At 52.6% G+C, this 24953-nt stretch overlaps 1 protein-coding gene and 1 long non-coding RNA gene across 4 annotated transcripts in view; one reads left to right on the forward strand and one right to left on the reverse strand.

Moving 5' to 3' along the window:
• Nucleotides 1-22426, reverse strand: part of VDR (vitamin D receptor) — a 56551-nt gene extending 34125 nt beyond the window's left edge. The window contains exons 1-2 of one of the 3 annotated variants that reach the window (XM_067696323.1): nt 22358-22407; nt 1077-1160 (exon numbers count right to left, since the gene is read on the reverse strand). The gene's annotated coding sequence lies outside the window, so the exon portion shown is untranslated. Of the gene's footprint in view, nt 1-1076; nt 1161-21262; nt 21454-22357 lie in introns of those variants that run through there. The other 2 variants (XM_067696324.1, XM_067696325.1) reach the window with 2 other exon arrangements.
• Nucleotides 182-11552, forward strand: LOC137201842 (uncharacterized). The gene is made up of 3 exons (XR_010932382.1): nt 182-620; nt 8795-8904; nt 10601-11552. It is a non-coding gene; the product is annotated as an uncharacterized lncRNA (long non-coding RNA).
• Nucleotides 22427-24953: the final 2527 nt, after the last annotated feature.

Here is a 24953-nt window from a genome sequence, read left to right on the forward strand (position 1 = left end):
TGTCTTATTATTCTTATTACTACTACTAAAACTCTATTTTCTGTTTTATATGCTACATAAAACATTGCATAACTGTAAAACAACTAAAAATAAAAGCGAGTGCCTTTGGGTTTGTCAACACTGTCCCTATAGCCCATATGAAGTCCAGGCTGATTCCAGGCTCCTGGAGTGTCACCCACAGCCCAGACGTGGGCAGGGATCCCAGAGGCCCAATACCATTGGGGTAAGAAGAGAAACTGTCTAGGATGCTTGTGGCTTGACCCCAGGTCAGCTGAGATGATGCAATTCCCAGTCATCATGATGTTGCTACAGAGTCCGTGTCATCCAGCGACCAAACATCCGGTGGATTCGGTGGAAAAAAGAGAAGTTAAATGTGAGAGCGGAAGGGAATCAGTCAGATCAGTCCAACAAGTATTCAGCATCATCTGGGCTCACTGGAGATGTGATGATGCAAGAGAATTGAAACAACACAGCACCACAGCCGGGCAACTGCGCCTTCCTGCAACACAGTGATGGCAGGAAGGCTCCTGGCCCGGGGGTGGGACCCCAGGCACTGGGTTAGGCCTGACAGAAGGCTGGACCCGGCAGCCGGAGGCCCAGAGTGAACAGGACAATTTCAGGTGAGTTGAGAGAAAACTCAGCCCTGCTTGGGGTTATGCGCTGCTACCAAGAAGCCAGGGCCCAGGACCAAGAGTCCAGAGGTGGAGAAGAGTCCCAGGCACATATGGCCTGAGAGCTGGCGGTGCCAGGAGTGACAGGCAGAGACCGTGGAGGGCAGGAAAGAGAAAGGAGTTGGAGCTGGATAGGAAACCTCACCATGCTGGATGGCCCGCTGGGGTCCTGGCCTGGGCATCTGCAAGCCCTTCCCACTGAGGCCTCACCCCGATCAGCCTGGCTCCAGGTCTCTGGCCGCGGGATGCTGAGGACTCTGCTGACACAGGACTGGACCGACCCACGTTTGCCAAGGGCAAGGGAGTATCTCCTCTTCCCCCTGCCCGCCACCTGCCCATGCCCGCCTCCCCTCGCCCCCGGATAACAGAAAGCCAGGAGGCTGTGGCTGAGGAGGAAACACCCACCTGAAGGAGCAGAGGAGGGAAGGGAAGTCGAGCGCAGAGGTGCCCTTCTGTGAGGGCTCACAGACGCTTCCAACCAAAAGGACCCTGAAATGAAAAGGGGAAGCACTTTACAGCTCAGCGCTGGCCTCACCGCTAGAGAGCTCGTCAAGCAGGATGAGAGGCTCTTTCCAGGGGCTTTAGTCCCCAGATCAGGGACTGAAAACTTGACGGAAGTGATCTGGTGGGGGCAGACATGCGGTGTCATCCCTGGCAGGACTGAAGGGGTGGGAGCCCAGCGGCAGCCAGGAAGAGCCCTCCCTTGAGGCCGGGGGCAGCAAGAGCAGTGGGAAGGAGTGGGAGTGGCATCCAGCACATGGGCAAATGGAAAGCGTAGCAGAGAGTGCTGGGAGGGAGGGAGGGCTTCTTCCAAGGGAGCGCGACTGCTCCCACGGCCCCACGCCGGGGTTTTAGGGATGCTCGAGAAGCAGAGCCAGAGGGGTGCCTGGCAGGCTGCTGAGGGCGGGAAGGAGACCGGTGCCCGGGCGATGGCAGAGGCGCCTCGGGAGCTGGGAATGGTGCAGGTTAGCCCTGGCCTCTTGGGATAGCTTCAAAGACAGGTGTCTGGGATCTGCAGTCTGTGGAGACTGGGTGTAGGCGGGGCAGGTGCTGCAGGGGTTAAATACAGCAACGCACTGCTTTCAAACAGGATGTTTTCTGCCACTTTTAGCTCTTCCCCAGACATGCTCAACACCTCCGGCCTCGGCGAAGGCTGACGGTGGGCTGACTCTAGTGTCCAGACTCTGGGTCTTAGTGGCGTGATGGGTCACCAAGGTGGGGCTGGTGGAATTTCACCCTTCCCACTTCCACCCACACTCAGTGCTGCTTGCCCACCCAGACAGAAAAACACACACACACTTCCTCCCTTCGCTGACACCAATAGGAAGTGGCTGGGGAGATAATAGATATGCAGGTGCCTGACCCGGAACCCTGGCAAAGGCCTTTCAGGCAAACTCCATGTGGGGAAGGTTCAGACCCCCAGCTTTTGTTTCACTGCCTCCTAGTGGCCCGACTAGGCAGAGAAGGGGAGAGCCCAAGGGGTATCCAAGACCTGGGCCCAGTCCTAAGACTGCCAGCCCACTGACCCATCTACCAGCCCCTCAGGCACTGCCCACCCCCAAGGAACAACTGAGGAAAGTGTCAGTGGACCCTGCTGAGATAACGTGAACATGGCTGGCCCACTCCCAAGCACCGTGGGTGGAGGAGGGGTACCTGCAGGGTACAGACGTGTGGCCACTTCCTCCAAGCCAGGCTCTCCTCTGCTCCCTCTGCTTGTACTGCCCACGGCCCCCCAGCCAACCGGGCTCTTCTAGATGCTATCTCATGGCCTTAGCAATTTCCCAGACTCCCTGCTTGCTCCTCAGGAAGGCTGAGGTAAGGACCAAATGGGTACAGAAAGGACCACTGCTTTCCTGCTCTCAGCCCCTAAGATATTTAGAAGTCAGACCTGAGATCCAGGTAGCCTACCAGCCCTGAGCTTAAAGAGAAGGTGTTTGAGTACCTACTATGTGCCACCCGGGAGCTCATGTAACCTCCGAACAGTCCTGTGAGGTGAGGGGCAGTCTCATTCTACAGATGGCAAAACCAAACTCCAGGTAGGGCACTTTGAGAGACTTGCCCAGGGTCCCACGGCCAGGCCAGTGGTGATGCCAGGGACCCAACGAGGACAGGCTGGCTGCCCACAACGGCCAAGGGCTGCCCTTGCCTCCTGCCAACTCAATCCATCCCAGCAATAATCACCAGCACAGGCGCTAATACTCACGCCGGGCACTGTACCCTCACTCATTTAATCCTCACAACAACCTCGCGGGCGGGTACTGTTATTACCCCTATTTTAAGCATGGGGAAACTGAGGCACAGAGACGATTGCCTTTGGAGCCCAGATCTGAACCGAGGCAGCTGAGCCCCGAGTCTCTGCTCTACTTTTCCTAAGGGAGATAACTCAGTCATTTCCTCACCCTGTGCCCTGGACACCCTTCACTTCCACTAAGTCAGGGAGGAACAGACATGGCAATCCCCAGGTCATGACGGAAGAACGTCGTGGCACTTTTCCTTCCAAGGCTCCCAAATCAGCCAGGATATCTCTTCTGCCAGCCAACCCCTCTTACCTGGGAAAACCCCATTCAAAAGATGGGCCTCTCCTCCCCATGCAACTTTGCACTACTGGGTGGTCCTTTTAGGAAAGATTGTCCTAGATTTAGCCTGTAGGTCCAAGTGCATGGAAAGTGGGGCAAAGACACAGGGTGAAAAAAAAACAAGTGGAAAAACCCCCAGCTTAACACCACCCACTTTGCCACGTCATACACCCCCCACCCCCAATTCATGTTCTGAGTATAAGAGCATCCCACTGCCTTTGCTGGGGCTGTCCCCAGAGCCAACCCCTCCTGCCCTGCTTTAGAAATACCCAAACCCCTAATATTGAGCCTCAGAGAAGCAGAGGGGTAGCAGCTCAGCTCTGCAGAAAGCCCCTGGCTTCCATTCCTCCGTGGTCAGCATCCTACATCAAACCCCCTGCCTGTCGCAGTGGTTGAGAGTCCGCCTGCCAGTGCAGGGGACACGGGTTCATGGCCTGGTCCGGGAAGATCCCAAATACTGCGGAGCAGCTAGGCCCGTGAGCCACAACTACTGAGCCTGAGTGTCTGGAGACTGTGCTCCGTAACGGGAGAGGCCGCAACAATGAGAGGCCCGCGCACCGCGATGAAGAGTGGCCCCCGCTCGCCGCAGCTGGAGAAAGCCCTCGCACAGAAACGAAGACCCAACACAGCCAAAAAAAAAAAAAAAACCCTGCCTGAGCCTGACCCCAGGCCTGACCTTGCTTTAGCAAGAAATGAGGAGATAATGTGTTTCCTTCCAGTCATCGAAGCCACAACTGCCTCTCCCACACATCTGCCCGTCAGCTCACACAACAGACACCCCAACTTCCAGTGACTTCTGCTGCATGGGCATCCCCAGGCAGAGTCTCACCTAGGACAGTCTTGTAGGGTGGGGACTGCAGGGTGTCCTGGGGAGAGCCCCGGCAAGACAAGGATCGAAGTGTGCTACAGGGCTCAGTTTAACTCTGCTGCATTCACTAGACCCTCTTCGGAGTCCTGAGGGCAGTACAGCTGTGACTCTAGGAGGACCAAGCGGCAGACAGAGGTCTGACTTCTAAGGTCTTTTCTAGCTCTGAAAGTATGCAACTCCAAGGCTGAATTCCCATCATGATGAGGCCTTAAGACCATTCAGGAAGTGAAATTCCTTCACTGAGCGCTCTCCCCAGCCCTCCCAGTAACAGGTGAGGCCCACTGACCCCCAGATGCTAAGGGGCAGGAAGGGTGGGAGTGATGTGGCCCCTTTGGGTCTTGTGGGGACTGAGAGCCCAGGAGAGGGGCCTCCCTCAGCACGGTTGGGACTGGACTGATCAAAACGGGCTTTCTAATTGTTGACATTAGCTCAAAGTTCCCTCTCCTCCTAGAAAGAAATGTAAGGCTAAGTGATTTCCCAGCAGAGGGGGAGAAAATTCCTCTTCTTCCTAAAATTGGCCCACATGGAATCAACCACACGCTGGGCTCTCTCTGGAGCGGATGGGCCTGTGAGCATGCCAGCCACAAGTGCACACGTGCTTACGCATGCACGCCCTTTTCTTGTTGTTTTCATTTCATCATCCTTGCAACTCTGCCCATAGAGTGCTGAACGCTGTATGACCTACCCAACTTCTTACTTGCTGTCTCTTTATCCTAGCATAACTTAGGCACAGCAGTATCATGGCCAGTTGAGGTGATGCCTTTTCTTCCTTCTTCACCATCCCCAACATAAGCCCACATTCTTTCTCCAGGAAAGTCTCAGCATTACTTCCCAGAAGAAGCTGAGGGGGGATAGAGTGGAAATGAGGGCAAGGAAAGAGGAAAGTGTACTGTAGAGTTAGATCTTGGCCCAATTCTTTCTTTCCCCACTGTCTCCCCAGTTCCTACACACACACACACACACACACACACACACACACACTTTAAACATGGCTGAGAACATTCGGAAATTATTTTCTGAAGACTACAATTTCCAAAGTAAAACCCAGTGGATACCAGTCATCTCAGAATATCTCAAGATTGGAAGGAAACTCAACACCACCTACTCCAACCATCTTAAATCACTTCTATAATATTCTAGCCAGTTTTCTAGCCTGGACTTAAATATCTTTTCTGTTGGAGAACTATCTCCCACGGTAATCCACACTCTTTGGATGGCTCTATGCTTAGAAAGTTCTTCATTATGCACAGATGAAATAGCCCCTACAGTTTTCAACCACTGGTCCTAGACCAGCTCTCCGCAGCCATCTAAGATGAATCTACTAGGCCATTCCCACAGTGTCTCCGGAGGAGGGGTTGGTAGGGCCACCATGTGATACTACCACACACATTAGAAAAAGAAGCACACTCCTCATCTGCTGGGAAATTGTCATGAAAAGATAGAATAAATGTACAAAGTTTATGATGCGAGTGAGGTTTCGGGGAGAAGCACAGGAAGCTAGCCTGGCTACATTTAACTTTGATTTAGACCTCATAAACGTCCCAGGTACGATCATGATTCCCACAAGGGCAGTGAATAAGGTGGTGAGTGCGGACAGCATCTGCCTCCTTGGCTACACCTGGAGAGAAGTTTCCAGCCCAAGGAAAGGGCCCTGTGGAAGAGTGTGAGTAACTTCTGTCAAGGCAGCCTGCCGCCTCTGTCTTAGGCTCAGTTGTTTCCAGGGGAGGCTGGCCCCCAGCACTGCAGCTCTAAGAACACACCTGAGGTGGACCAAACTGTTTAACGACTGACTGAAGGATGGGAAATTAAGTGGCTGGTGATCCAGCAGTTTCAGGAATAACTTTACCCCTGAAGGCGCTTCTTAATTAACTTCTTGGGGAATATCCCTCGCCTTTGAGGACCTGGTAAACGTCACGGACTGACACCCCATACGGTGTCACGGGTTAGCAGGTCACTCCAGAGAAGCCATGCTGCAGACTCCCACTCTACTGGCCATTCATCAAGGCTCTTTCTTAGCAGATGGTCCTGTCACTCTTGGGAGTACTGGTAGCTTCCTGGAGCTGAGCAAAACCCAGAGGCAGGAACCCACGAAGCTCTAGGCAGTGGGACAGGAGATACATAGCTTACTTAGATATATTTCCACTTCTTATCAACAACAATTATTCCTGCAAGCTGCCTTTTTCCAGTGGAAACTCAGCCCTCAGCTTTGTCAACAAGATTTCTGGGTTGATTACTGTTCTTCAGGTAACAGGCAGGCCATGCCCTGTCCCCGCCGGAAAGCGTGGGCAGTGACAGTGGCCGGTGAAGCATAAGGAACCGGCCCATTTGTAGCTGCAGCCCAATCTCTCTGGTTTTACAGCAGAAGAAACTGAGGCCACCAGAGGGGAAGCGAGTTGTCAAAGGCCACACAAGGAGGGAGGATGCTTCTCCAACCCCACCCTGGCCAGGTCCCAAGACCTCTCATCACCAGCCCGAGCAGGTTCCCAGGGGAACAGAGTGAGGTGGGAGAGAAACAGGCCACGGGAGGGGGCATGAATTTCATTCTTCAGAGGAGGGGAGTTGTGGAGAGGCCACGAGGAGGCCCTGAGGCAGACTGCAGTGAGGCCACCCAGCACTGACTCCATCCTTACAAGCAATACAGAAAAACAAAGTGGTGGGTGAGGGGTACCCACTCTCTCCTGCCTGACCAACTCGGCTCCCACATCCGGCTTCTCTGGCCTGAAAAAATGGATGCGGACTCAAGACAGTCCGGGACTATTTTAGAGGGAGGCAGGATACACCTGGCCTGGGTGTATCTCACTCCTCTGGGTGGCTTTCCTGGGATACTAGGGTGGGAGTACTTCCCTGGGGCATCTGCCACAGGTGGAAGTTGATGGGACAAGGAGGCTCTTTGTTCAGTGACTTGGAGACCAAGGAGTAGAAACTGAGGCAGCCCAAAGGGAAAGGACCAAGAATACAGGGAGAGCAGATCTAGCCCTCCTCTGGGGACACCTGAACCCCTGGGATTGCTGATGTAACGGATGGCCAAATGGGATTTTCCTTGATTTTCTAAAAAAAAAAAAAAAAAAAGAAAATGGCCCCAGGACAACAGGAGAGAGCTTTCTCCCAAGCGATTCCCAAGGCCAGCTTTTAGTGCCCCATGACCTTCTCCCCAGCTTAAGCATCTTTCTGACTGCTGGTCCCCAGCCCAAGTTCATGTAGGCCCAGGTTTACGCCTGCTGGGATCGATGCAATGTCTGAATCCCTCAGCCTCTTCCTGCACTGTGGGAAAGGTAGTACTCAAGTCCCAGGTCCTGCCAACTCCAAGCGAGATATTCGGGATCCTTGGCCTCAGATCCCTTGCTCACCTCCACAATCACCTCGCCTGACACCCTTGGCTACCTGACTACTGTCCAGCTTCCCCCAGAACCCGTCCCTGTGTCCTCATCTACAAATAGGGACATGACAGTGCCCAGGTCACAGGTGGTCATGGGGACCAAGATCTCTGTGCAGCACTCAGCACAGGGCCCGGCACACTGGAGCGTTATATGTTCGCTCTCATTATTAGAGCGGTTACTGTTGTTAGTACAGTTGCGGAGAGTTCAGGGCCCAGAGGTGTGCCGTGGAGGCCAGGAAGCCTGTTCTCCATCCCCGAGGCTCCACCCCAAACATTGCCCAGAGAGCCACATGTCTGCCGAACTGGGAGAAAACGGACGACCGCACCCATTGGCTGCGACTCCTAGAAATCCGGCTGCTTGGGGTAGGGAGAATGGATGGTTCTAATCTCTCCCTGACAAGCAGAGAAGCTGGGCTACACATCTGGACTTTTTCTCCACAAGGAAGATGAGGCCGTGATTCCCAAGGTGCCACCGATTGCTCACTGCTTCTGCTCATAGCGCGTCCTTTCCCTCTCTCACCCCATGAGTCTCTTTCCTACCTTCTCCGGCATCCAGGGCTTATAGGGCATCTGTTCTCCCCTTCGTGGGACCTTGCTCAGCAGCCCGGGGGCGCCCCCTTTCGGTTGTCAGGGCAGCGGCACTTCCTCGCCCCATTCACGGCCACCACAGCAGGCCTTGGAAGGCAGAGTGATGGGAAAGGCTGGCAGAGGCCAGGGGCCCGGAGCCGGGGGTGGGGCAGTAAGGGCTGCAGCCACCCTGGCTCTTGGCAGCCCTGGAAAGCCATTCACTTATCCTAGGATAGATTCTGAGGCCTGTGTCAGAATCCCTGAGGGATCCCAGGGTCCTCTGAGAGGGGTGGGGCTGGGGTAACTCTCTACCAGACGGCTCCAGTCCCATAAGGGGCTGATTTACCCAAAGGCATCCTGTCTCTCTTCTGCATTATTAGTGAAGAGGTGAACACTTCTCACGTATTCATGAGGCTTCTCAGGAAGAGGCCAAGTGGGGAGGCTCCCATTTACTTTAGAGGGTAGCAGCAGACACCCGCAAGCCGCTACTCAGTTCCTGTGTGAATGATTTCCCCAACAGAGCTTTTCCAGGGCTTCTGTTTGGTCAGAATTCCAGCCGTCCTGCTGTGCCGTGTAGATTTCTTCTTGGGGACCATACTGGAGGGCCGAGGAGGCCACAACATTTCTTCTTGGCCTCACACTGTGCTGGGTATTGGTTCTGGCCTCTGATGCCTTATCTACGATGGTGACCCCTGCCTGGTTTTAAGCACTGACTATGTGGCATGCTGTATGCTAGGACTCAGAGACACCATGGTGAGCCGCCCAGGGACCCGGCCCTCATGAAGCTTACAGTCTACTGAGGGAGACAAACAGGAATCTCCAACTCAGATCCGCACTGCAATACAGGTAGGCACAGGTGTGACAGGAGCACGTGGGAGAGCACCTGGCCTGGTCTTGGAGAGGGAGAGAGGCTCTTTAGAGGACGTCACTTCTCTGCGCCTCAACTGAGACAGAAGGGACCATAGTTTAACATGGCAGTGGTGAGAAGGGTAAAGAGGGGTCCGGGCAGGTGATACCATGTGAGCAAAGGCTATGAGGCAAAAAGGAAAGAGCCTTTTGGAGGTGGAGAAACTAGCTCCATATGGCTGGAGAGAGAGAGGGGACGCAAGAAAGAAAGAAACCAACTGACCACACTCATTTCAGTCGGAAGTAAATTCCATTCTTTCCTTTACCGAGTGTACTTCTCGTAAACACACTGAGTCTTGAATACCAGGAATTTTAAATTACTGCAATGATATTTTGCAACCAAAGACTTTCAGACTCCATTCAGCTTCCCATTCCAACCAGAATTGACCTTGAGATTTGTGAAGGAAGTAAAAATGGGCCTCCTTCCCAACTGCTCACGGAGAAAGGGCCCCTCAGGTCAGGAAGGCAGCGGGCCTCTTCTACCGCACTGGTGTACACCACTTGTTCTCCTTTGCGGGGGGATGCTTTCCCCTGGGATTATTCCATCAGTAATTGAGTTGGAAAGGAGAGGTAGAGGAGAGAATTCTGGAAAATCCTGCCCAGCTAAATAGGAAAACATACTTTTTGTGAGAGAAAACCCAAAGAAAGAACAAAAGATTCAACAAGGGCAGATGGAAGTTGTGAACAATTCAGTGGCACGTCCCCAGTCAATCCTTATTTGATGCGTCAATCTGTCCAGGTGGCCAGATGCGGTTGCCGGGCACAGGGAGAGCTGCCTTACCACAGAACCCACCGCTCCCCACATTTGCGTCCGCCAGCGCGCTCAGCTTACTCCTCTCTCCCAGTCAACAAGGTCATTTCCCTGTTGCCAGGAATCCCTCTAAGGGCACCAACCACTATGGTCACGAACAACTTGCGCCATGGACATGTGTGGGAAGTCTGCTGCATGTGTGGGCACACGCCAGCCCCTACCCTGGGTCCAGACGTCCACGTTCACTGCTGGCCCATGACATGACACAAGCACAGCCTTCCCCTTAGAGCTATCATTGAAGATAACCCTCTTGTTTCAATGTTTCAGGCCAAACCGCTGGAGGATTCTTCCCTGGGGCCACAAAGTGGTAGGAAGTAGTGGCCTTTGTCCTAACCCATGAACCCTCTCCAAACTAAACCCTACCCATTGGCTATCTTCCTCTTCCTTGTTTTTCTTTGGTACCCAGGGGCAAAGATGGGACAGATTCGCTACACAGAGTGGCATTCAATGCTGCCTCAGGGTACAGGAGAAGCTGAGACCAGGTCTCCAACAATCCTCTCATAGGACTGTTGTATCCGCTGAGATTAAAAAAAAAAACGTGTTAGGGCTTCCCTGGTGGCGCAGTGGTTGAGAGTCCTCCTGCCGATGCAGGGGACACGGGTTTGTGCCCCGGTCCGGGAAGATCCCACATGCCGTGGAGCGGCTGGGCCCGTGAGCCATGGCCGCTAAGCCTGCGCGTCCGGAGCCTGCGCTCCGCAACGGGAGAGGCCACAACAGTGAGAGGCCCGCGTAACGCAAAAAAAAAAAAAAAAAAAAAAAAAGCGTGTTATAAAATTGCTATACTCCGTACCAATGTTAGTTATTAGTTTACCATTATTTTCCCAGGTATTTAAGAGGGGGAGGAGGTCTATACTCCAGAGCAACAACTTCTTTCCCTCCTTGGCTGTCTGCAGCCCCCAGCTGCCCACCTGGACCTCCACACCAGGTAACAGAATTTCCACTCCCTTCACTCAACACTCCTTCAGGCAGAGGCAAACATCCTTGGCTGTCTGCAGCCCCCCAGCTGCCCGCCTGGACCTCCACACCAGGTAACAGAATTTCCACTCCCTTCACTCAACACTCCTTCGGGCAGAGGCAAACATCCCTGGAGAAGGAATCTGATGGACCAGCTCAGGGCCTGCACTCAATCAAAGGAGCTGTGAGTGAACTGCACTCCAGCTGGCTGGGCAGGCTGCACACTGTCAGCTGGAGTGGCCGCTGGTCAGGCAGCCTGATGAGCAGCTTTCTAGGGAAGAAGGCCAGAGCTTGTGGCCATCGCAGCCCCTGGGGGAAGAGGTGGTACCCCTGCACCCACCGCCTCCCCTTTGCTCCCCGACTCACCACTTTTCCCAGTACTCCTCCTGTCCTGAAACACACTTCTGCAGCCAGGCTTTTCAGTAATCCAGGATTGACGTTTAACAGAGACAAAAATAATTCTCTTGAGTGAGCTATTTTCTGCCCAGCTTGGGGAATAATAGCTCAGGGTGACAGGCAGTCGGGGTGGGCGTGGAGAGGAGGCTGGCCACGGGCCACCCTTTGGTTTAGGGCCTTCCCCGTGCCCCACACCACACTCACCCTGGAGCGGGAATTTCAGGGAGGTGGAGACCTCAGGCAGGGGCTCCGGACTACCAGCTCTCCCCCCTACCCTCCCACCTGTGGATGCCAGGTGAGGGGTGAGGGCGGCAGGTATGGGAAGGCCTGCGGGAGCCAGGGGCTCCCCGCACACCAGGTTTCAGTCCTCCCTGGCTATGGCTCCCTTATGGAATGGAAGGAAAAGAATTAAACATTGCTACTTTACCAAGCCTCCAAAAGGGAATTCTACACCCATTTGCCTATCACACAGGAATGTTGTATCAGCTGAGATAAAAAAAAAGTGTGTTATAAAATTGTTATACTGCATACCAATGTTAGTTATTAGTTTACAATGATTTTCCCAGGTATTTAAGAGGGAGAGGGAGGCCTGTTCTCAGGCGTAAAGGGGAAAGCTGTGAAAAAACATTCTGAAGTATAACATGGACCGTGATCCCATCTCTGACAGCATGAGGTCCTCACAGCCCGGGAGAGCCCACAGTGCAGTGAGGGTTTCAGACCCGGCCTGATAAGCGTCATTCATTGCCTACCGAGCCCAATCCAAAAATGTCACTTTTTTTTGAGGGGGGGGCGGGGGCTAGAGACCCTTTCTTTGACTGTTAGTTTCCTTTTGATTTTTCTACATCGAACCTTCCTTCTCATATCTACAGGGAAATATCTGACTGGGAAGACACAGTAGAGGGGGAAGGAGGAAGGAAGGAAGGAGGGAGGGAGAGAGAAAGATAAGGAGGAAAGGGGAGGATTTATTTTTTATCATCAGACTGAAAGATTTCATTATAACTCTCTAGAAAGAAACACTCTGCATTGTAAAGTATTATCACACGATGGGAGGGGTACCCATGGAGAGGAATCATTCATGCCTTTAGTAAGGAATTCTATATACACTAGGGCTTTCCTGGTCCCTCTCCAGGTAACAGTCATCTCTTAAAGGAAAGGAACTACCAGAGGACACACAGGAGGCCTACAGACTAAACCTGACCATGAATGAGTTCTGTCTGTCACCCCCCTACTCATCACCACCAGTGATTATACGTTTTTGAATTGCCTGTCAATGTTTCCAAAAAAGAGAGAGATTTGACTTTTGGAAAAAACCTGGATGTCCCGCTTCCTATTAAAAATATTGTATAATCTGGCCACACTGTGCTGCAGTTCCAGTGGCCACCCTGCTGGCCTGGGGCGGGGCTGTCCCTCTAGACCAGGCCTGTGCCATCCCACCAGGCTTTGCACTCACTGTTACCTACCTGGCCCTAGTTCCCGGAACAAGCCCCCAGCTTCAGCCGAGCTCTGTGATGAGGGAGACACTTGAGAGAAGAGGCTCTGGAGGCAGCCTGCCAGCGTGCCAACCCTGCCTTCCCTCCCTGCCAGAGGTGTGACCAGAACCAATGACCTGAGCTCTCTACGCTTCCGTTCCCTCGCCTGTCAAATGAGAAAAATAACAATACCTACCTCATTCATCTGTGAGGATTAAATGAGATATAATGTATGTAAAGTGCTCAGCACAGGGCCTGGTGCGTGGCACCTGCTCAGTGTTAGCGCTTGTTATTATGCACAGTTGGTTCAATTCATCTGAGCTGCAGTCCAGAGTTTTAAGGATGTTTTAGTCACACGAAGCGATTGCCCTCCAACTCTCTTTTCTAGCTTAGGGGACCCGGTCTACCTAAAAAACAACCCAATAGACATCTACTGAGCATATCCATGATGAGTTAGGTATTGTGTGGAGAGGTGACACCTCAGAGACGGGGTTCAGAGCTGTTCTCAGGGGCTCACAGCACAGTGGGGGAAATGGACAACTGGACAGTCACAGCCTTGCTCCCTCCAAGTCCTGCCCAACCACCGGGGAGCCTGGCATTCAAGGAGGAACTGGGGTGCATCTGACCCTTCTCCTAGGCTCCAAACCCTCCCAGAGCCTCCCTAAGAGACTCTCAAGGGCGAATCAACTCCATGTCATTTCTAGTTTCTCAGGCTGCATATTTGAGTTCTTCCACTGCACCCAGGTTAAAATAATTCCATTTTAACCAAGTCATTCCGATCTTAGATGGCATTCATTATAATGGAATTTTACCTGAGGCAGCCCATCCCCCAATTCTCAACATCATGGCACCCAAGAAGTTGGCAAGCTTGCGAAATAGGCTGGGCAGAAGTAACTTCCCTCTTCTGGCACAAGTCCGGAAATTCAGAGACTTTTGGAACAAAGAACTCTGCCCTGAAGGTGTTTTCCAGCATCATCCTGGCCAGCCTGGAACCGTCCCATTCCCCCTCCACTGGCACCAACTGCTGCCTCTTTTTCCAGCCCTCTTCAGACAGGAAGGGGTTGGGGAGCTGAAGGACCGGGACGCAGGGCAGGACAGGCAGTGGCAGGCGAAGAAGGACCCCACGTCGGGTCTTAGAAAGACCTGAATTTAAGTTCTGGTTCTGACTTGGGAGCTCGATGGCTTTGGGCAAGAAATTTAGCCTCTTAACTTGTTCAAACTCAGTTTCCTCTTCTGTAAAGTGGGGATAACAATATTACCTCCCTCACAGGATTATTGAGAGGCGTATATGAGAAGATGCACGAAAAACATTTAACCCGGTGCCTGGAACATATTAAGTTATAGTAACCTTTTGGTTTATTATGATTATCAGCTATTATATGATATGCGCGCTTCAAAAGGGTCAAAGATTGGTACAGAGAGAGACACTGGGGCAGAGTCGGGGGTAGAAGTGGCTGAAGGATAGGTGAGGCCCTGCCGCTGAGCCCAGCATGGGCTTGGTCACCAAGATAAGGCCCAGGGCAGAGGCGCTCGCCTGCCCGTGGAGCTGACAGGCACTGACTCGATGGGTAATTACGGGATTGTGGGCTGGGGTGGCCCATGCGACTGCCCGATCAGCCACATTCTTTTGTCCCGTGGGTGGCTGGGTGGGTGGGCAGCTGGCTGCTTATCTGGCTTCCAGGACACTGAGTATATCTAACACCTTTCAAACCGGTACCCTCCACTCCCGGGCAGAGTGTTCAACTCTTGGAAGGGGATTCTCTGTGGGCATTCACCTCCTCCTGTGGCCGCAGTTGGTGCCAGTGGAGGGGGAATGGGACGGTTCCAGGCTGGCCAGGATGATGCTGGAAAACACCTTCGGGGCAGAGGTCTTTGCTCCAAAAGGCTCTGAATTTCCGAACTTCTGTCAGAGGTGGGAAGTTACTTCTGCCCAGCCTATTCGGCACCTCCTCTGTTCTCTTCACCCCATCTTCCAGACGCCCCCTGCTCTCCAACCAGACAAGCCAGAGGGTCAAATTTCAAGGCCAGACTCTGAACAATTGGTCAGTGGAGACTACTAACCTCGGTTCACCTCACCTGGAGCTTCAAATGATCAGGAAGCCCAAGACAGACATAAATCCCATCCCTGTCCCCAGCCCCAGCGCTCTAGTTAGCACTAGCTAACACATACATGTGTGTGTGTGTGAACACATACACGTGTTAACACATACATGTGTTCACTAACTAGCACATACATGATTCTGATACTTGCATGTCTTGTTCTTAAAATCAATGCTCAGGGAAAATATACATCCCTCCCAATCCATTTGGCAAAAATGCAATTCAGTGGGTATTAATTGAGCACCTGGTATGTTCTCAGCCCTGACATCAGCCTCTCGGTTGAACTGAACAGAACAGCAATTGTTGGGAAGGATGCAGAGCCACAGGATCCCTCACCCACTGTTGGTGGAAGCCCGGTGAGGAAGGGCTTCAGCTGCACCTGGGGACCCTGCAAAGGGCCTCAGAGTCAGGCTGTGGCATTTATGGGGCCACCTGTGCACCACACATCAGACAGGCACACACATAAGCCAGAAACCAGGTCCTGAGGTTAAGAATGATACACTTATTGTAGCCGAAAGAGACTTTAGAAGCTCATCTAGGGCTTCCCTGGTGGCGCAGTGGTTGAGAGTCCACCTGCCGATGCAGGGGACACGGGTTCGTGCCCCGGTCCGGGAAGATCCCACATGCCGCGGAGTGGCTGGGCCCGTGAGCCATGGCCGCTGAGCCTGTGCGTCCGGAGCCTGTGCTCCGCAATGGGAGAGGCCACAACAGTGAGAGGCCCGCGTACCGCAAAAAAAAAAAAAAGAAGCTCACCTAGTACAACTTTTTCATTTTAGAAATGAAGTCTATACCAAGTGTTAAAAAGGATGGGGAACCATGGGAACTTTTATCTTAAAGGAGTGTTTACTTAAAGGAGTGTTTTTGGTACCGTCACAGTGGAAGACATGTAGAGTAATGCCAAACAGGGAATTCCGTGTGACCCATCAACTCCATTCCTAGGTATGTGCCCTAGAGAAAAGGCTACACATGCACCAGAAGACAAGCACAACGTCTTCCTAGCAGTATTAGCTTAACATGATAGCCCCAAACCGGAAACAGCCCAGATGTTCATCAGCAAGAGGAAGGGTGCACAAATTGTGGCGTATTCTTACGGAATTCGACACTGCACTGAAAACTACTCAATACAGCTGTGTGCTTCAAAGCGCCGGATGAATCTCAGAAACATGCTATTGAGTGAAAAAAGTGCATCGCAGACAACACACGTGTAGGTAGACTCCAAAGACATAAAACTAAACAATACACTGTTTTGTAAAGCATACAGAGATGATAACTTGCAAAGAAAAGCAAGGAAATAGTAACTAAAATTCATAATATTAGTTACAGTGTGGTGGAGAGTGAGGAAGGGGATGCAACTGGGAAGAGGAAAGGGGGCTTTTAAGCTTCTGTAAACGTTCCACCGAACTTAGGTGGTGGGTCAGGATATATTACACTACTCCTTAATGTATACATAGGCCTATTGTGTACTCTTGTGTGTATGATGTATTTCACAGTTTAAAAAAATAGAGTCTTGGAGAAGCTAAACGACTTTTCCAAGCTCATCAGCTAACACATAACAGAAAGAGAAATCAATTTACTGAATTTGAGTTTAGCCATTCCTGGCTTCTAAAAGGACCTCTCAGAAATGATAAGTTTCTGGTCTACGAAATTTGAAAACAATTGAAAGAGTCTTTTCTTTTCACTGTTAAATTCCCAGTGTCTTGAATAGTACCTGACACACAGTAGGTGCTCAGTGCATATCTAGTGAATGACTGTCTGCACAAGCTCTTCCGGGGCTTACATCGTGCCAGGCGCTCCACTTGTATCATCTCTAATCCTCACACAACACTGCAAGGGAGTTATTCTTATCCCAGTTTACAGATAAGGAAACTGAGATTCAGAGAGATTAAGAAACATGCCCAAGGTCACGAGCTACAAAGTGACAAAGCGACAAAGCCAGAATTTAAACCTTACAAAGTGACACACAAAGCCAGAATTTAAACCTAAGTGTGTCTAACTCAAAACCAGAGTTTCTCCCATTCTGCAAGGCGGCTAGCACAGCTCCTAATAGCACTATCTAAAATTTCAGTCATTTACCAAGAAACCCTGGGAACCCCAGCTGAGGGGTTGGCTCAGTGTTTTCTCCTCCTTCTACGTGTCTCCAGGCTCTGGCTCTGGCGCTTAGAGTGGTTTGTACAGCCAGGCCCATCACCGGCACACAGCGTAGAGCTGTGGTCATGGGTTCACTTTACAGCACGGTGCAGGTTACTGCATCTCTTTAAACCTGCGTTTCCCATATGCATGCTGGAGAGAACACTAGTAACTTACTCCCAAGGAAAGCTGGGAAGATTAAAGGAGACAAGGAAAGTGATCAGCACAGTGCCTGGCAGAGGCCGTCAGGTGAGGCTGGAGTCTGTTTCTCTTTCCAGGTGGGTAGGTTGGGGAGTGTTCCTTAAGGGGTAGCCAGGAGAGGAAGAGGTAAACAAGGTGAGAATAGCTCCCAGTTGGACGGTGGGACAATGGCCTTTTCTTCCTTGGTGCAATTAGCACATAGAAGGTCATCAATGAAGTGGTCTGTTTGAAACTGAGAGTTTCTTATTCGCCTTCCAGACCTCCCAAGTCTTCTTTGATCCCTGCAATCTCTCCACACAGGGCTATCTCCCTCGGGTTCTTGTCTGCTCGTTTTTTTTTTTTTTTTTTTTTTTGCGGTACGCGGGCCTCTCACTGTTGTGGCCTCTCCCGTTGCGGAGCACAGGCTCCAGACGCGCAGGCTCAGCGGCCATGGCTCACGGGCCCAGCTGCTCCGCGGCATGTGGGATCTTCCCGGACTGGGGCATGAACCCGTGTCCCCTGCATCGGCAGGCGGACTCTCAACCGCTGCGCCACCAGGGAAGCCCTTGTCTGCTGTTTTTACCCAAGTGAGGTACCCAAGACTGCCAGAGAGGCACCGAGGCCTGAGGGTGTGGCAGAGGGAGTCTCCTCTGAGAGGCCACTGTCCCCAGAGTAACCTTTGGACAAACTGAACTTGCTCCCAGGTCAATTCATTCAAACTGCTATGTAATCTAAGCCTGCTGCTCAGGGACATTTCTGCAGGCCTATTATGTGTAAGGAGGCCCTGAATGCTTGCGGCCGCCTGGTAAGGGCAGAGGTGGCAGGGTCCCCTGAGGTTAAGACAGACCCAGTGTGAGTCCTGACGCTCCCTCTCACCAGCTGTGTCCCCTTGGCACATGGCTCTACCTCCCCAATCCTCGGTTTCCCCAGTTTTGTAAAACAAACATAGTGGTGGTTCTCGTCTCACAAGCCGTGACAGCCCTGGGGGGCAGTGCACGCGGCGTCTGGGGCCCAGCACCTGGTACCACTGGGCTGAGTGCTCAGTAAGCAGCTGTTCCTGGAGCTACAACTCCAGTGCCAGCAGGTGGCACACACTGGACGTGTCACCAGCTAAGCTTTGGGCCTCATGGGTGCCTCCCAGGGCCTAGAATATCACACTTCGCATAACACCTCAAAGCTTCAACCTGTCATCAGAAGGCCAATGAGAGGCAGCAGCTTCCCAGGAACCGGCTGCTGGGTCCTGCCCAAACTCCACTTTCTCACTGGTGCAGCTGCCTACACCATGCTCAGGACCAGGCCCCTGCCCTGTGCAGAAGGGGGACTTTGTGTGGCAAAGACTGTGGAATAGACAGCTTGGTCTATTCCTTGGCACGGGACCTGTCGGGCAGGTTTGCGAAGGTATGACACACACTCAGACTCCCCGAGCATCTGTTCCTTCTGCCTTTGCCGTTTACCTACCGGCCTGCCACCCCTGCCACCCCTGAAGCTCTCTCCTCTCCCCTCCCCATAAGTTGCTTCAAAGGGTGGGACTTCCCAAGAGGTCTTCACCTGCCGTTTTCATTTGTCGGTGATGAGAACGACTGCCTTCCTGCCACAGTGGACAGAGTCACTACACAGTCATCAAGGAGGCTCCACCCCCATGGCCGGCACCCCGTCTCTCATGCTGAACCTCTGGGGACTCTCCAGGGAACCCGCCCTGAGCATCTGGGCCGCAAGGACCAAGGAGGGAAGGCAGTTTCTCTTCCACATGTCTCCACAGCAGGCTGCAGTCACCCGCCGCCACCAACGCCTCTAGTCGGGGTTGAGAAGAGTCTGTCCCTCCCCTGGACCATTTCCCCAGTCGTCAGACAAGCCAAGAGTCAAGCTCCAGTGTCCAGGGGACCTGGCTCCCTCCCCTGCTATGCAGCTGCTCTCGGCCCTGACCTCCACTTTGCTTAGCATTTCCCCAGAACCTGATTACAAGTGACCTGTGCCCTTTATCCACATGGGCAAGGTTTGACTACCCTACCCTTCCTGGTTGTCTACACGCTTTAAGGCTGAGTTTCCCGCGGGACAGTGGGGCCCCCGGAGGTCTGGGAAGATGGACGGACAGAATGAAGAGACTAAAGGTTTGGGGGAAGAGAGAAGAGGAAGCGTGAGGCTGAGTCTTGGCTTTAGTATAAATCCCAGTTCCCCAGGGGCACCTGAAGGCGAGTTGGCAGGCCTTCCTGTCCCTGTCTGAGGTAGGGGTGGGGCAGGAGAACCAAAGGTGAGGCCACTCACAAGTCAAGGGTGAAGGGAAGTCGCAGGCAAGGGGAAGGGAGTGAACACTAGGCTAGTCCAGAGAGAGGGTGGACAAGAGCAGTGCTGCCCTCAGGGAGAGACTGCAATTAGCGATGACACCACAGAGCAGGCTACCCCCATCTTCCCCTCATCATTAAGCACCACCCCCATCTTCTCCTCATTAAACCCACACCCACCCATCTTCCCCTCATCGCCGTGACCTCCGCTGGGTCTGGGGTGGGGTTTGCTAGAATGCCTCAATGTTCCAATTTGTCCTGAACAGCTTGGGTTTAATTATTCATCACACCCCTTTCACTCTCAGAAGTCTCCCAGTTTGGGCAATAAATTATACAGTCACTCTCTCTAGCACATCCAAGAGGGCACTGAGACGGGAGACAGACAATGGGGAACCGGAGAAAAGCGTAACTAGAAGCAAGACCTTAGTGGTCCAGAGCTACAGCCAGGCTGGCTCCTGTCCAGCTGGACCCCCTGAGAACTGGACTGTAGTGGAAGAAGATACTGCCAGCCACTGCCCAGCCTGAGCTCAGACCGTCTAGGAAGAAGAGGCCCGGTCTGGTGGGCTCTGTTCCCTGTTATCCCTCAGAGGGCCTAGTACCATGCTGGGCACACAAGAGGCTCTTAAGAAAATCTTGTCATTTCCTTACTTCTCTTTACCTGCATCCAAACCAGACGTAAACAGTAATAAATGGAGAGCTGGAGCTCCTATAGCTCATCCTGTCCAGCAACACACTGGAGTGCCATCCTAGCTCAGACCTCCAGGTGCTCATGACTCTGGCTCTCCGGCCACTAGAGCCCACCTGCTGGATGTAAGCACCGGCCAGTTTCTTGCAGAGAAACTCTGGCTCTCAGGCAGGATGACCTCTGCCTCCTCAGGATGTGGGGTAAAGAAATGCACAACCGCAAGTCCTTCTCCTGTCTTGGATAACCACTTGGTCTGGCCCACTAGACCCCAGGCCTTCCTCCAACTGTGAAAGACATTGGCTTTAACACCGGCTATATGTTCTGGGAGCGGACGGTGTGGGTCCAAGAGGTCCTCCTGGTGCTTCCTCTGGGACTCGGTGCCCAAAGGAGATCAGTTCTGAGGTCGAATAGGGAAAGAAGACCGAGAAACCATAAACACAAGTAACTAGGGCACCTCAAACAGCATCAGACCTTCCACAGTATTTATACGAATAGAGTGTGATGGTCTTGGCTGTGAGTGGCGAGGAAAGCTCCCTAGCCCTAACCCTCTTCTTTCCCGCCTTCCTTATCCCACTCTCCTCTTTTCTCATCCTTTTTCTCTTCCCCCCTTTCTTATCCATTACCCTGGAAAGGGTCCAAGTCATGGCTGATGAGGGACAGCCAAACTGAAGTCATGGGACCCAGCCAGAGCACAGACTGTGAATTCCCCAGCTGTTTGCAGTTTGAGTCAGCCCCCCAGCCTGCTTGTGGGTTGTCTTCAAATGGGTCCAGAGAGGCCACTGACTGGGGGCCAAATGCGGCCCCTACTTCTGCTCAAGGATCTGAAACACCCAAAGCAAAAGCCAGAGAGCAATCTGCAGTCTTAATAGCCTCCTGGTCTGGCTGCGTACAATCCTGACACCATTCCAGAAGGACTCACCATCCCCTCCAGCACTTGGACAGGGATGGGATGAGGAAGATCCCCCCAAAACACAGCCCTCTTGGTTCGTAAAGTTGAGGCTCCAGTGTCCAGGTAATCCATTTCCACCTCAGCAAACCACCCCCACTTCCCAGCCCGACTTAAAACCTTTGCCAGCACCACGGCTTCCCTTATCCCAGAGTCTTTCCCAATCCCTTGTGCATGCCCACCTCCCTAACACACATAGGCAGCTAACAAGATCACTAGGCAGAAATGGCATATGAGGGGCTGGAAAATTCTGCCGTGCTGGGATGCACCTCCTGATCCCAGGAGAATAAGAGATGTGGATTTACCACAAAGCCACAATCCCTTCCCAGTCAACCCATTCTGGAGTCATACCATAGCCATCCCATAATCATTGCTGTGCAGAGTGTCCCCTTCAGGAGTGGCCACCACCGGCCATGAGGAAGCCGCCTTCCAGCAGGGAGCTGGTGCAGAGCTGAACTCTGCCCAGGAGAGCTTTTGCAATGCTCGGAAAATGCCTGCCCAACTGCTTGCCTGGGCTCTGGCCCCTCTGGCTGCTGAGCCCAGACAGGAGGTTGACTCACTCACCGCATGGAGAAGGAGGAAGAGGAGGAGAAGATGAGGGAAGGGCCTGGGTTCAGAGACCCAGGGCTCTCCCAGCCCAGGCAGCCTAGGTCTCAGCCTCAGTGGTCCATGGGGGGAGGGGGTCCATGTCAAACTGCTCCCCGGAGACCATAGGATGTTCCCTCCTAGATACTTCCCCTGAAATCCTCTTCATCCACCACCCACAGATGTGGGACTCCTCACTCCCCCAATAGAAGCTACTCCTTGAGCCCCCTACTCGATTAGATGCTTGCCCCTGAATTCCTGTGGACATCTATGGATGGACTTTCCTGAGAAAATAAGTCCAGTGCACTGGATCAGCCAGGTCTAAAATAATTGGTGGCTTAAAAAAAAAAAAAAGCGAGAAAAGAAAAGGAAAGGACAAAAAAACCTCTACTTAAAAGATCCAATTCCATCATCGCAGGTAACCATGCGTGGGTCCTATAAGATAGCAAGGCTATACACACTCCATCCCCAGAAGACCTCAGCACCCTACAGAGCCCATCCCTCCCTTTCTTATTCCTCCAGTCCATGCCGAGGCGGCCCGACAGAGGAAGGAAACAAATGTTTCTTGTTGCCCAAGTGCCGAGCACCCTGCTGGAGGACCGTTTCTGTGATCCGCTGCCTGAGCCCCGAGGAGGTCGCTGCTCCCCTCTCCAGCCTGGCACGAACTTCAGCTTTCTCTCAGACCTCAGGGTCCCCTTAGTGCCCCAGCCTCAAGGCACGACAGCCCAGATCTCGGTCGCCAAGTTCGCCCAGACTCTAGTGCTTGCACACGGGCACTCAGACCCGGTACCCCCGACGCCCCCACCCCGCGCCTAATCCCGATACTGGGGCCCCCTCTCCTCGCCGGTCCCGGGTCCGCACCTGGTACTGCGTGTGGGCACGCTGCTCCGCGCTCCCGGCGCCTGGGGATCGGCGGCTGCCTTTTGACAAGCAGAGACAGCCCAGCTCCTGGCCCCGCCCCTCGCAAGGCCCCGCTCCACCCCGCCCCTGGGCCCCGCCCCACCCCGCCCCTGGGCCCCGCCCACAGATCTAGTCCTCTCTTGCCCAGCGCTCCAACTGCGCTGCAACCATCTTGACTTAGAATCAACCACTGCACTGTCTCCTGGGAGACTCTGCCCAGTCCTCCAAGGCTGCCGTCCACGGGGCAAGGCAAACTCTGCCCTCCGTGCGTGAGAGCTTTCGATGGTTATGTGTGTGCAGATCCACGATTTTGCCTGCGATAATCCGTGATGCCTCCCCTCTCCCCCCACCGCAGTGGTTCTACCCAGCCTGCTGCGGACGCCTCTTCCAGGTGCGTCACCCCCACCTGGGCTGACCCGGCCAGGACTTCTCCGTCGTCTGCGGGGCTCTGTGGTGGGGGTGGAGAGGAGCTGCGGCGGGCACCAAAGGTTCTCTGAGCGCTCTTGGAGAATCCCAGTGCAGCCCGCCGTCGTGTTACTCCTGCAGAGCGTCAGGGAGCTCAGCCCGATCCCACACCTGGTATAAAAGAGCGAACGAAAACGGGGCCGAAGAGGAGGCTGGGTTTGCATTGTCACCCCTACTCGATGTCCCCTCGGGCGCGACCACGGCCGACCACGTTCTCGGCCCGTCGCGAACCTCATCCAAACAAGCTTAGTCTCAGCTTCCCTGGGCCCTGGACCCCAGCCCCACACACCCATCCATCCCATCCGACATTGGTGTGAAGGGATGGAAGGAGGTAAAAAGTACATCTGAGAGGCATGGACATATATACACTACCAAACGTAAGGTAGATAGCTAGTGGGAAGCAGCCGCATAGCACAGGGAGATCAGCTCGGTAATTTGTGACCGCCTGGAGGGGTGGGATAGGGAGGGTGGGAGGGAGGGAGACGCCAGCGGGAAGAGATATGGGAACATAGGTATATATATAACTGATTCATTTTGCTGTGAAGCTGAAACTAACATACCATTGTAAAGCAATTATACCCCAATAAAGATGTTAAAATGAAAAAAATAAAAGTACATCTGAGACCTGGGATTGTAGATGGATGTGGAAAATTCGCCATAGAAAATCTTGGCTAAAAATTACTCCGTTTCCTTGGCTATGTGCTAGACACCACTCTAGATGCTAGAGGAGAGCCGAAAAAGATGTGGTTCCCTCCTTCGAGCTCACTGTCCAGTGGGAGAATATAGAAATCAATAGTAATTACAATGTAATGTTCTATAATAGATATGCCCAGGAAGTCATCCAGCCGTTGGTGACCCCCTTTAGGCAGGGAAGATGTTGTCATTCACCTTTTACAGAGGAGGAGACCATGGCTCAGAGGGACAAGCTGAGCTGGTGGGGAAATGAGGTATAGAGAGGTTGATTTGCCCAACGTTACATACCTATTCAATGAAGGGTAGTACGACAGCTCAGCAAATGATAGCTTCTGATCCATTTCTGAAACAGTTATGCGAGACTGTATGATAACCAGCCCCTCTCAAACTCTCAATAACTGGATCAAGAGAAATGGACTGAGGCTAAACAGAAAAAAGGACCTTCAAACAGTGAAGTTTGTTAAGCACCGTAACAGTTCATTAAGGGAGTACCATGGACACTTTCTCTCTGGACAGGTTAAAAAAAAAAATAGAAGAGACACAGATTGTTTGATTGACCTTGGGAATGGGCTATCCATTCTGAGAAACAGATGAAAGGAAGTGCCCCTTTGGAGGTCCTGCCAGTCTGATGGATGGATTAGCTGCTTGTAATGAAAGTAAAAGAAAGAATCCCCTTGCCCAGAGCATCATGGGAAAGCTAGCAGTGAATCTCGTGGGCAGGAAAGTGTCAGAGGAAATCTCTAACAACCAACACTTTGGGGACATCCTCAGAAAGTTCCATGAGCCTCTAGAAGAGGTTGATCACTCAGAAGTCACTTTCGTAATGCTTAATTGGCCAGACAGGTGAACCTGGCATCTTGAAAATAAACCTTATCAAAATGTGGTAGAAGATGAGTCCTAAGTGTTCCACAGTAATTGGCAGTGTCTTTTCACAGCTCTTCGTTTGATCTTCATCATGACCTTTTGAGTCAGGCCAGCTAGAAAGTACTCTCCCTGTTGTATAACTGATGTGAGGAGTTGCCAAAGCTCTTATAGCCGGTGAGTGACAGAGCCACTTGAACTCAGATCTCTCTGCACTTTCCACTGTTCCATGCTTTCCACCTGTTTCACCAATCTAGATAACCCAGCCTTGGAGAACTCAGGTTCTGAGTCTGACAGATTTGCAGGATTATGGATGTGATCACAGTGCCCAGCATATGCACTCATCAGCCCATCTCTCTATCCCTAACCAACTTCTTTTTATCCTCCCCCAATACCTGAACTGCTCCCTCCCACCTGTCCCTCCAGACCCTGTCCTCTTCCAGGCTGCTCTCCAGGTAAAAATGTGCCCTTTGAGCCCTCTCTGGAGCACACCCATCTGTTTCTTTTTCCCTTTTTTAGGGCCGTTTTTTCTCCTTAA

The sequence above is a fragment of the Pseudorca crassidens genome, chromosome 11 (genome assembly GCF_039906515.1).
Source record: "Pseudorca crassidens isolate mPseCra1 chromosome 11, mPseCra1.hap1, whole genome shotgun sequence".
Lineage (NCBI taxonomy): Eukaryota > Metazoa > Chordata > Mammalia > Artiodactyla > Delphinidae > Pseudorca > Pseudorca crassidens.